Here is a 12,822-nt window from a genome sequence, read left to right as displayed (position 1 = left end):
CCAGTTCTTGGCTACCAGCTCTTGGCTTGTTATTTGACTTGCGGACTTTTTATTATTTTTTGCTATTAATAAAGGTGTGATTATTTTTGCACTTCTCGTCTCAGTCTGATTCCTGGCACCTTAACATTACGCAAGGGCCATGAATCCTGATGGTGCTAATAATCCACCTTTACCTGCCATAATTTCCAGGATGGATGAACAGGATCACTGCTTGGATCAATTTGCACTAGCCCTGCAAACCCTGCTGACTCGCACTGCACATTTGGACCAAAGTGTCCCGCAAGTTATGGCTGCTCCTGTTTCCGCTGCTGCACCTAGTCTCATCAGGAGCATGTCCGGTTCTGCACCTCTACCTCAGCGTTATGGAGGCGATCCTAATCAGTGCAGAGGGTTTTTGAACCAGGTGGGCATTTGCTTTGAGATGTTACCTCAGGCGTTTCCCACTGACAGAGCTAAGGTGGGATTTCTCATCTCGTTACTCTCTGACACAGCTATTGCCTGGGCTAATCCCTTGTGGGAGACTAATAAACCTGTGATTTCAAATTACCCTGAATTTGTGGCCTCCTTTTGAAGGGTATTTGATGTTCAGACTCGCTCCTCCTCTGCTGCTAAACGACTCATGTCCATTCAGCAAAGTACAAGATCTGTTGCTCAGTATGCCATTGAGTTCCGTACGCTTTCCGCAGAGGTAGGTTGGAACAATGAAGCCCTTGTTGCCGCCTCCTTTCATGGGCTCTCTGATGCGATTAAAGAATAAATTGCTGCCAGAGATTTACCAGAAGATCTCGAGGCATTGGTATCTTTTTTGATCCTAATTGACATCAGATTAAGTGAGAGGCCCTCTTTCAAGGAGCGCTTGCGGAAGCCTCCTGTTCCGTCTCCTACATGTTCATTCCCACCCATGCCTCCCTCTCCTCCCATGCCTCCTGGTCCCGAGTCACCAGATACTGCTGAGCTGATGCAGTTGGGATTTACGCGTCTCTCCGTGGCGGAGAGGGCCTTTAGGAGGAGGGAGGAGCTCTGCCTCTATTGTGGGTTACTGGGCCATCTTTTGAAGTCTTGTCCTACATGGCCGGGAAACGCTCACACCTAAGGTCCTGTCGGGGGCAGACCTTGGGTGGTTATCCTCGTCCCCAGAACCGCTAAAGGAGAAACCTTTGGTCACAGTTGTCATTTCCTGGGTGGACTCCTCCATAGTCACCCAGGCTATTGTTGACTCCGGTGCTGCGGGCCATTTCATTGACAGTGCTTTTGTATCAAAGTACTCCATTCCTGTTTTGCCTCGGTCCATTCTGCTTGCTATTGAGGCCATTGATGGCAGGCCCCTTCAGCCCGCACTCGTTACTCATGAAACTGCTCCGTTATCCATGGCTGTTGGGGCTCTCCATTTTGAAACCCTCCAGTTCCAGGGGATAAACTCTCCGCAATTTTGGGTTTTTCTGGGTTATCCCTGGCTCCAAAAGCACAATCCCAGTCTCGACTGGCGCAGGTCCGAAATGTTGTCGTGGTCTCTGCAATGTATTTCCACTTGTCTTCGGAAACCAGTTAAGTCTTGTGTACTTCTTCGGTATCTCAATTGCCAGAGGAGTACCGAGAGTTCCTAGACGTTTTTGACAAGGTGTGTGCCGGTACGTTGCCTCCTCACCGGTCTTACGATTGTGCCATAGACCTGCAACCCGGAGCCATTCCTCCTCGGGCCCGGGTTTACTCTCTGTCTGTTGCGGAGAATTGTGCTATGGAGGAGTATGTTGCCGATGCTCTGTCACGGGGGATCATCCGCAAATCCTGCTCTCCTGCTGGGGCTGGCTTCTTCTTTGTGAAGAAAAAGGGTGGCGGGTTAAGACCATGCATCGATTATAGGAGTCTTAATCATCTTACCATTAAGAATGCTTACCCTATTCCGCTCATTACGGAACTCTTTGACCACCTCAAGGGAGCTATGGTCTTTACTAAACTTGATTTGAGAGGAGTGTACTATCTTGTTAGGATCTAGGAGGATCACGAATGGAAAACAGTATTTAACACCAGGAGCGGGCATTATGAGTATCTTGTAATGCCCTTTGGCCTATGTAATGCTCCTGCTGTTTTCCAGGAATTTATTAATGATGTCCTACGAGATATGTTGCAACAGTGTGTTGTGGTGTACTTGGACGACATCCTCATACACTCACCCACATTTGAAGCACATCGTTCTGATGTTACATGGGTTATTCAGAGACTACGTGAGAATGGCCTGTTTGGCAAACTCGAGAAATGTGAGTTCCATCAGACTCAAGTAACCTTCCTAGGTTATGTTATCTCCATTGCAGGGTTCTCCATGGATCCTGACAAGTTATCTGCAGTTCTGCAGTGGCCTCGCCCAGTTGATCTTCGGTCTATTCAATGTTTTTTGGGGTTCACCAATTACTATAGAAAGTTTATTAAAAACTTTTCTTCCTTGGTCAAACCTATCACAGACATGACCCGTAAAGAGAATGATCCACTCCATTGGTCACCTACTGCCATTAAGGCCTTTTATAGTCTTAAGACTGCCTTTGCTGCCGCTCCAGTTCTGGTTCATCCTAACCCTGTCCTGCCTTTCGTTCTTGAGGTCGATGCGTCTGAGACTGGAGTAGGTGCCCTCTTGTCTCAACGTCCTACACCTGACGGTTCCTTGCATCCGTGTGGTTTCGTCTCTAAAAAATTGTCTCCAGCGGAGTGCAATTATGAAATTGGTGACAGGGAATTACTGGCCATAATTTTGGCACTCAAGAAATGGAGGCATCTTCTCGAGGGTACTTGCGTGCCAGTGCTCATTCTTACTGACCACAAGAATTTAACTTATCTATCTGAAGGAAAACGTTTGTCGCTCCGACAGATCAGATGGGTGCTATTTTTGTCTCGGTTTAATTATGTGGTCTCCTACCTGCCTGGTAGTAAGAATGTTAGGGCTGGTGCCCTCTCTCAACAATTTTCGCCTCTGTCAAAGGAGGAGTCTGTACCTACTCCAGTTATACCTCCTGACCATATTTTGGCTACCATACGTACTAATTTGACTTCTCCCTTGGGGGAGGAGATCCTGGCTGCACAAACCAATGCACCTCCTGAGAAACCTAGTGATAAGTGTTTTGTTCCTGAGAATCTTTGAACTAAACTTTTGCACACTTACCACTATCCTAAAGCCGCAGGTCACCCAGGTAAGAACCAAATGATTTGGTCTGTCACTCGACAATTCTGGTGGCCAGGTCTTTGTTCTGATGTTGCTGCGTATGTTGCCTCCTTCTCAGTTTGTGCACAGAATAAGACTTCAACCTATTGCTAATGGTGAGCGTCCTTGGACACATCTTTCCATGGACTTCATTATCGAGCTCCCTGTTTCCAATGGCAATACTGTTATCCTTATGGTGGTTGACCGTTTTTCTAAAATGTCACATTGCATTCCCTTGAAGAAGTTGCCTACTGCTCAGGAGCTTTCTTCAATTTTTGCCCGGGAGGTCTTCTGTTTACATGGGTTACCCAAGGAGATAGTCTCGGACCGGGGTAGCCAGTTTGTCTCCAGATTTTGGCGTTCCTTTTGTGCTCAAATGGGGATCCAGCTTTCCTTCTCCTCGGCAAATCACCCTCAATCCAATGGGGCTGCGGAACGGTCTAATCAAGCTCTGGAGCAGTTCCTCCATTGCTATGTCTCAGATCACCACAATAATTGGTCTGAACTGTTACCTTGGCAGAGTTTGCTCGTAATAGTCCTATTAATGCTTCCTCCAAGTTATCCCCGTTCATGGCGAATTATGGGTTTCAACCATCCTTGTTGCCCGATTCATTCATGTCTCAGAGTATTCCGGCTTTGGAGGAGCATCTCCGGCAACTCCGTTCCACGTGGGTGCAGTTTCAGGATTGCCTTCATCGTTCTATGCAGCGCCAAAAGTTCCAGGCTGATCGTAGGCGTCTGCCTGCGCCTTCCTACCAGTTTGGTGAGAGAGTTTGGCTGTCCTCCCGCAACTTGAACCTTCGTGTGCCTTCCAATTAACTGGCTCCACGTTATGTTGGTCCTTTTCGAATACTCCGACTGGTCAATCCTGTGGCCTATGCTCTTGACCTTCCTCCTGCAATGCGCATTTCCAATGTTTTTCATGTCTCCCTCTTGAAACCATTGGTTTGTAATCGGTTTACCACTTTGTTGCCTCATCCCAGTACTATCTTTGTTGACAACCATGAGGAGTATGAGGTCAGCAGCATTATTGACTCTTGTATGTCCAGGGGCCCCGTACAGTATTTAGTTCACTGGAGGGGCTACGGTCCAGAGGAGCATTCATGGGTTCCCTCCTCTGATGTTCATGCTCCCGCCCTCCTCCGTGCCTTCCATACCCGTTTCCCCAATAAGCCTTTTGTCCTCCTGCGGGGGAGGGGTCATGGAGGGGAGGGTACTGTCAGGGTTTTTTCCCTGTTTTGTTTGCCATGTGCTGCTGGCAGCCATTTTACTCACCTCTCTTGCTGACTCTGGTGCATACTTTGTGATGCTGCTCATTTCCTGCACTTCCTTTTATGGACAGACTGGTGTACATCATCCGTGTGAGACAGGATGCAGTCTCAGAATTGTGATGTCATCACTTATTATATAAAGGGCCTCTGTTCAGTATGCTTTGGCCTTGCGTTGTCTCAGACCTGTTTGTAAGAGCTCCTGTGTATTACCTGGCTGTCTGATGTCCCTCCTGGTTCCTGATCCCTGGCTTGTTCCTGACTCTGCTGTTCTCCTTGTTCCTGATTCCGGCTTGTCTGACTACTCGCTTTGGCTCCTGACTCGGCTAGTCTGACTATTCGCTTTGGCTCCTGACTCGGCTCGTCTGACTACCAGCTCTGGTTTTGATTCCTGGCTTGTTATTTGACTTGTGGACTTTTTATTATTTTTTGCTATTAATAAAGGTGTGATAATTTTTGCACTTCTCGTCTCAGTCTGATTCCTGGCACCCTAACAATCCCATACTGCCTCTATACTATTCAGTTCCATGACTGTCAGTGTTTTATCAGCTGTTATTCTCTCCAAATATGATTTAACTGCATTAGCAGTGTGCTTGGGATCGTTATCATGCTGAAAAATAAAAACATTCCCAATCAGAAGGAATGGCATGATGAATTAAAACCTGTCGCTACTTTTCAGCATCCATGATCCTATCAATTCGGACAATATAGCCAACACTAGACATGTGCAATTTGTTTCGGCCGAATTTTGGCTGATTCAGAGATTCGGGTCAATCCTAATTTCCAAATCGGCAACATAAGAAAAATATTGAAAAAATACAGAAAACTAATAAATTTGTTCCACTCGGTATTTTGTATTAATTCTTATTCATTTTAATCTAAACAGCCGTCCCCCCACATCGCCAACACTAAATAAACTTATGAACCTCTAAACCGCTGTCCCCCCACATCGCCAACACTAAATAAACCTATTAACCTCTAAACCGCCATCCCCCCACATCACCAACACTAAATAAACCCATTAACCTCAAAACTGCCATCCCCCACATCGCAAACACTAAATAAAACTATTAATTTCTAAACCGCTGTCCCCACACATCGCCAACACTAAATAAAGCTATTAACCACTAAACCGCCGTCCCCCTACATCACTAACACTAAATAAACTTATTAACCTCTAAACCGCCATCCCCCAACATCGCAACAACCTAAATTAAACTATTAACCCCTAAAGCTAACACCTCCTATCTTTAACATAATTAAAATACACCTAAATTAAAGTTACAATATTACTAACTACCTAGTTAAAATAAATACAAACTTACCTGTAAAACAAAAATAAAACCTAAGCTTAAACTAAAAAGAAAACTAACATTACTTGTTTAAAATAAAAAAATAATACAAAAAATAAAAAACCTAACATTGCAAAAAATAAAATAAAAACTACAATTACAAAAAATAATAAACCATAAAATTACAAAAAATAAAAAAACTACCATTACAAAAAATTATCCAAAATAATAAAAATGATTCCTATTCTAATACCCCGTTTAAAAAAATAAAATAAAATAAAAAAACCTAATCTATAGATTAACTACCAATAGCCCTTAAAAGGGCCTTTTGTAGGACAATGCCCTAAAGTTAACAGCTCTTTTGCCAAGAAAATAAACCAAATACAACATTGCATGGGGATTGTTCTTAAAAGACATTCAGCCCTTTTTAAGCCCATAAAAAAAGCCCTAATCTTAAAAAAAAATAAAAAAATCTAACACTAGCCCCAAAATCGGTACTCATCATTTCTGAAGTCCGGCGAAACATCTTCATCCAGGCGGCTCCATCTTCATCCATCGCGGGTCCATCTTCTATCTTTAGCCAGTAGGATGTAAGCAGCTCTCATCCTATTGGCTGATTTGAATTTGACAGCCAATAGGAATGCAAGGGTACCCCCATATAAAAGGGGTACCTTGCATTCAATCTTCAATGTGCGGCGGACGATCGCATGAAGAGGACCTCCTTGTCGCCAATGGAGTTCCGCCTCCGCTCTGCCATGAAGATAGAACATGTACCCGCGATGGATGAAGATGGAGTCGCCTGGATGAAGATGCTTTGCCGGACTTCAGCAATGGTGAGATTTTGGTGTCAGTTGTGCCATTCCAAATGGGCCCTGCACCCTTTGCCATAACTTGTCTAAAAATCCTCTTTCAGAAGTGTGATGCGCAGGTGTAATTAGCGGTCTTCTGATCACCAAAAGTAATGGTAAACCCATTAATGTCTGCTAATTCTAAACACAGGGTATCCTAGAGAAGATTTTGCAAGAATTTGTCTTATGTCTGCACAAGTTGTGTGTAAATAACTTCAGCGAGAAACCAAAGTTTGTGAAAGAGTTAACAATTTTTTTATATTACCGTATTTGGAATACATCTGATGGCCAAATATAACAAAATGGGCCTAGATCAATACTTCTGGTTTTCTACTTTAAAAATATATATAGTTTTGGAGGTCAAGTTTGAGAATTTGGGCAGTTCTGCTATACCAAATGAGAGTTACTTCATCGCATAATTTTAGAACATGGTATACATAGCTGCAGATAAAAACCTTAAAATTATCCAAACATAATGCAAAATATATATGTGTGGTCTTGAGTCTGAGGACGCCAATTAACAAATTTTGAGATTTAATTGTCTACAGTTAGAAAGCTGCAAGTTTTTGGCGATTGTGATATTTTAAAGGCTTTTTTTGGTTCTTTTCCATTAACAGACCGCTATTCAGTTGGTGAATACAAAATGCCAGCAGATGGTGCTATAGAGTTTTGGTCCCTTAATGGAAAACTACCAATATTTTCAGAAGAATATATTCCGTCTCGGGTGCTTGATTCTCTTTTCCTGCATTGTTCTTGCTACTCTTACGCTGGTCACACTTAGCATTCACCCCAAGTGAATCTTGGGGAGTAACGTTTAAAATGGGGGGCTTCACCCCCCTTTGAACCTCCCCCCTCGGCAGAGGCAAAAAAGATAGTGGAAATTGGTGAATTTCTTCACCCATGGGTACTTTTCCATTAATGGACCAAAACTCTATAGCGCCATCTGCTGGCCTTCTGTATTTACCAACAGAGTGGCGGTCCGCTAATGGAAAAGTACTTTTTTTCATTTTTGGGGTAAATTTACAATAATTTCTTAATTCTGTGAAAAGCTAGTTGAACGTGTTATCCACTGAAAGCTCTTTTTTTTGCCAAATTATATATATATATATATATATATATATATATATATATATATATATATATATATATATAGCATCAAAAAAAGACCTTGCACTCGCTGGATTTTTCAACAAACTTTTTACTTGGCAAAATTAGTGACGTTTCGGGGACAGTGTATCCCCTTCCTCAGACAGTGAATGCTTCAAACATTAGTGAATTTATACAAACAAACAAATAACCCCTCCCCCCAATTAGCAAAAAAACGGGTCTGTCTTCCTTTCCTACTGCGGATGCGGTTGCGATGGCGTGGTACACGGCGATCGGTATCAGAACTTTGATTGTTTTTGTGCATGGTAGGTTGTGAGTCAGTACATATATTTACTCAGAGCCTGACAGCTCAGTTAATAACACATGAGGCTTTCAATATTGGTTGGCTCCCCATACATAATGGTTATAAGGGGTATGTTGTGATTACTATAACTGTGGAATGTAAATTTGTTTACCATTGTTTAGTACTGCTATAGGTCTTTTAATATGAACATTTGCACTGTCACAGCTGGTATAGGAGCATTGATCGCTTATACTGCATTTTATATATGATGTTTATACTATGTTCACTTTGTGACATATGGACACCATAGCAACACATCTGGCGGTTTTTTTGCTAATTGGGGGGAGGGGTTATTTGTTTGTTTGTATAAATTCACTAATGTTTGAAGCATTCACTGTCTGAGGAAGGGGATACACTGTCCCCGAAACGTCACTAATTTTGCCAAGTAAAAAGTTTGTTGAAAAATCCAGCGAGTGCAAGGTCTTTTTTTTTATGCTATATTTAATTCTACTAGCACCCTGGTTGCTGCAATTAAGTGAGAGTGCACATCTTTGCTAAACGTATATATATATATATATATATATATATATATATTTCATAGTTAATAAGAAAAACAAAGGCTTTATTTCTGTTTATATTGAGTGATAGCAAAAAATGCTAAAAATTCTACAGTACTTTGAGCAAGTTTTTCTCTAAAATTCCAGATAGTGAAGGGGTTAAAGGCAGACATTCCAACTCTCCCAGAAGTTCCGGGAGTCTCCCGCATTGAAATAGTGGCTCCCTGACACTCGCAAATTAAACACAAGATCCCGGAAAGAACAGTGCCAGAGAAAATCAAATTTGTACCTGCACTTTTCATTTCTACCTGTAGGTGTCACTGTTCCGTTATAGCTCAATGTAAATAGTTACTGCGTTCATCTCTGGACTTTCTCCCTCTTCCTGACCTCTAGTGCGGTGCGAGACATAGCAGACCTGATGCAGGTGAAATGTGCAGACTCCCATACTGTATATTGTGCAAGACTACCCATGCTGTATATTGTGCAAGACTCCCATACTTTCTATTGTGCACACTCCCATACTTTCTATTGTGCACACTCCCATCCTATATAATAAATGGCCAAGTATGTTTGTCAGATGCAGTCATGCGTAGTAGAGTCTGCACATGACAAACATACCTGGCCGTTTGGATCCTGACACTCAGCACAGAGCAAGGCTGAAGCGGAGTGTCAGGGGGCGTGGGCGACGTGAGCATCGTGGTGGGGGCGTGACCGGACGCAGTGAGGGGAGTGGTCGGGCGGGTGCCGCCATGATGGGGCGTGGCCAGAAGGGTGCCGTGATGGGGGCGTGGTCAGAGAGTCAAAGGGTTTGAAAGACAGAGCCAGAGAGGATGCAAGAGAGGGGTGGAGAGCAAAAGAAAGGGGGGCAAGAGAGCCAAAGAGGGGGTGAGAGAGCCAAAAAGAGGGGTGAGAGAGAGCCAAAGAGGGGGGAGAGAGCCAAATAGAGGGGGGAGAGAGAGCCAAAGAGGGGGGAGAGAGAGCCAAAGAGAGGGGAGAGAGAGCGCAAAAGAGGAAAGAGAGCCAAAGAGGAGAGAGAGCAAAAGAGGGGAGAGAGCCAAAGAGGGGGGAAAGAGAGCAAAAGAGGGGGGAGAGAGAGCAAAAGAAAGGGGGGGAGAGAGCCAAAAGAGGGGGGAGAGAGAACAAAAGAGAGGGCAGAGAGAGCAAAAGAAAGGGGGGAGAGAGCCAAAAGAGGGGGGAGAGAGAACAAAAGAGGGGGCAGAGAGAGCAAAAGAAAGGGGGGAGAGAGCTAAAGAGGGGGAAGAGAGAACAAAAGAGGGGGCAGAGAGAGCAAAAGAAAGGGGGGAGAGAGAGAGCAAAAGAGGGAGGAGAGAGCCAAAGAGGGGGGAGAGAGCTAAAAAGAGGGATGAGAGAGAGCCAAAGAGGAGAGAGAGCAAAAGAGGGGAGAGAGCCAAAGAGGGGGGAAAGAGAGCAAAAGAAAGGGGGGAGAGAGCCAAAGAGGGGGGAGAGAGAACAAAAGAGGGGGCAGAGAGAGCAAAAGAAAGGGGGAGAGAGCCAAAGAGGGGGGAGAGAGAACAAAAGAGGGGGCAGAGAGAGCAAAAGAAAGGGGGGAGAGAGAGAGCAAAAGAGGGGGGAGAGAACCAAAGAGGGGGAGATAGCCAAAGAGGGGGGAGAGAGCGCAAAGGAGAGGGTCGAGAGAAAGCAAAAGAGAGGGGGGGAGAGAGAGCAAAAGAGAGGGGGGAGAGAGCAAGGGGTGGGACCGCTGTACTGCAAAAAATGGCCCGTGTACACAGGCTTTAGTACTAGTACTGTATATTGTGCAAGAGTCCCATTGTGCAAGACTCCCATTCTTTCTATTGTGCATAGACTCCCATACTTTCTATTGTGCCAGACTCCCATGCTATATATTGTGCCAGACTCCCATGCTATATATTGAGCAGACTCCCATGCTGTATATTGTGCCAGACTCCCATACTTTATATTGTGCCAGACTCCCATACTTTATAGCTATAAAATGGTTATATAGATATTTATACATGCAAGGTTCATCTTGTCTTTAGATGGGTGTTTTTCCCCCCCACATACTCTTTGTGATAACATTTTCAACTATTTCATAATCAGAGCACTGAGGAATACTGAATTGGGACAAACGGTTGGGGGGGGGGTGCGGTTGAGGGGGGGGGGGCACCTCCCTGAAATTAGTTCTTTCAGGTTGGGATGTCTGTAAAGGGTCACTAGTCTAAATATATGCTCTAACAAGTCAGGGCATGTAACATAGTAACATAGTAGATAAGGTTGAAAAAAGACTGAAGTCCATCGAGTTCAACCTATACAAATCTAAAATACTTACAAAAAGCTCCAGTTAAGCTTAAATAACCCCATTAAAATGTGACCCATTTAATACTAGCAATCATATCCATGAATTTTGTTTATATACAGAAATTTATCCAGACTATTTTTAAATGTATCTATGGTATTGGCATTCACTACCTCCTTTGGTAATGAGTTCCACAATTTTATTGCTCTTACAGTGAAAAAACGTTTCCGTTGCAGGAGATTAAATCTCCTTTCCTCCAACCTTAAATTATGACCTCTTGTCAGAACCAATTTTCTTGGAATAAAAAGAGCTTCTGCCATCTCTGTATATGGGCCTTGAATATATTTATATAAAGTAATCATGTCACCTCTCAAGCGCCTTTTTTCTAAAGAGAACAGACCCAGTTTGGCTAGCCTCTCCTCATAGGTTAATTTCTCCAATCCCCTTATTAGCTTTGTGGCCCTTCTCTGAACTTTTTCTAGTTCTGCAATATCTTTTTTAGCAATCGGTCCCCAGAACTGCACTCCAAACTCAAGGTGAGGTCTTAACTTTTATTTATTTAGACTTCCACAAATATGATAGCGTTCTTGCAGAAATAATGAGCAGGGAGAGAAGAGGTATATGGTATAAAACTTCGGTTTATTTCTTCATTTTAAAAGCGTATTATAGAGCACAGCGGATCAAGGATTACAGCTGACGCATTTCCCGCCTCTACGGCAGTTCATCAGCTCTGATGAACTGCCGTAGAGGCGGGAAACGCGTCAGCTGTAATCCTTGATCCGCTGTGCTCTATAATACGCTTTTAAAATGAAGAAATAAACCGAAGTTTTATACCATATACCTCTTCTCTCCCTGCTCATTATTTCTGCAAGAACGCTATCATATTTGTGGAAGTCTGTATTGTATTTGCCTTGTTCTTGGGGGTGTGGAGGATCCCCGCGTTCTTACAGGCTCAGCTGGGCTGGATGACGTATACCGGCTTTTGGGAACGAGGCTGCCCACTTCATTGAGGAGTCTGGCGATACACGCCACTACAGAGGAGCTCACAAAATTCGTACCAACAGAGGGGGATTTCATTGCGGTACAGTCCGTACTCCCGGAGATGAGCTAAGGAAAGGGTAAGCCTCTAGTACCTATTTATCTATTAATGAACTTGGGACTGATATTACTTCAATTTCTACTTTCACCCTGTATATGTGAACCCGCGATTGTGGGGCTCTAATGAGAGTGATATTTTCAAAGGGAAAAGTGCAAGTAGGAAACTGTGTGTTACCGCATATGTGGAGCTCTAAACAGAGTGATACACACTGGATAATTTTACTTTATACATATAACGCTATGAATGTATAACATATCTGAAAATTGTGCTTTTATTTATTTATTTATTATAGTTCTTTAACTGAAAATCCCACTACTTGATATGACATGCATTTTTAGTGCGGGTCCTCACAGAAATCTATTGGGTGAAATTACAAACCTGCATTATATGATTAGTGCAGCGAGGACCATGCACATGATAAACATTACTAAAGGGACACTCAAGTCAAAATTAAACTTCATGATTCAGATACAGCATGAAATTTTAAACAACTTTCCAATTTACTTCCATTAACCAAATGTGCACAGTCTTTTTATATTTACACTTTTTGAGTCACCAACTCCTACTGAGCATGTGCAAGAATTCACAGCATATACGTATATGCATTTGTGATTGACTGATGGCTGTCACATGATACAGGGGGAGTGGAAATAGACATAACTGCAATTTATTTAACAAAAATCTACTACTCATTTGAAGTTCAGACTAAGTGCTATTGCATTGTCTTCTTATCATGCATTTGTTGATTATGCAAATCTACTGTATTCTAATAACTGTGCTAATATGTCCTCCTGTAAATAAATAAAAGTACTATGAGCACACGAATACATTTCTTTAGACGTTTATGGCTAATTTGGTAAAATATTTTCAAAAGGGTTTCCACCTGATATGCACCTGTCCAGGGGA

Source organism: Bombina bombina, chromosome 2, assembly GCF_027579735.1.
Source record: "Bombina bombina isolate aBomBom1 chromosome 2, aBomBom1.pri, whole genome shotgun sequence".
NCBI lineage: Eukaryota > Metazoa > Chordata > Amphibia > Anura > Bombinatoridae > Bombina > Bombina bombina.
Note: the sequence above shows the minus strand (reverse complement) of the source record.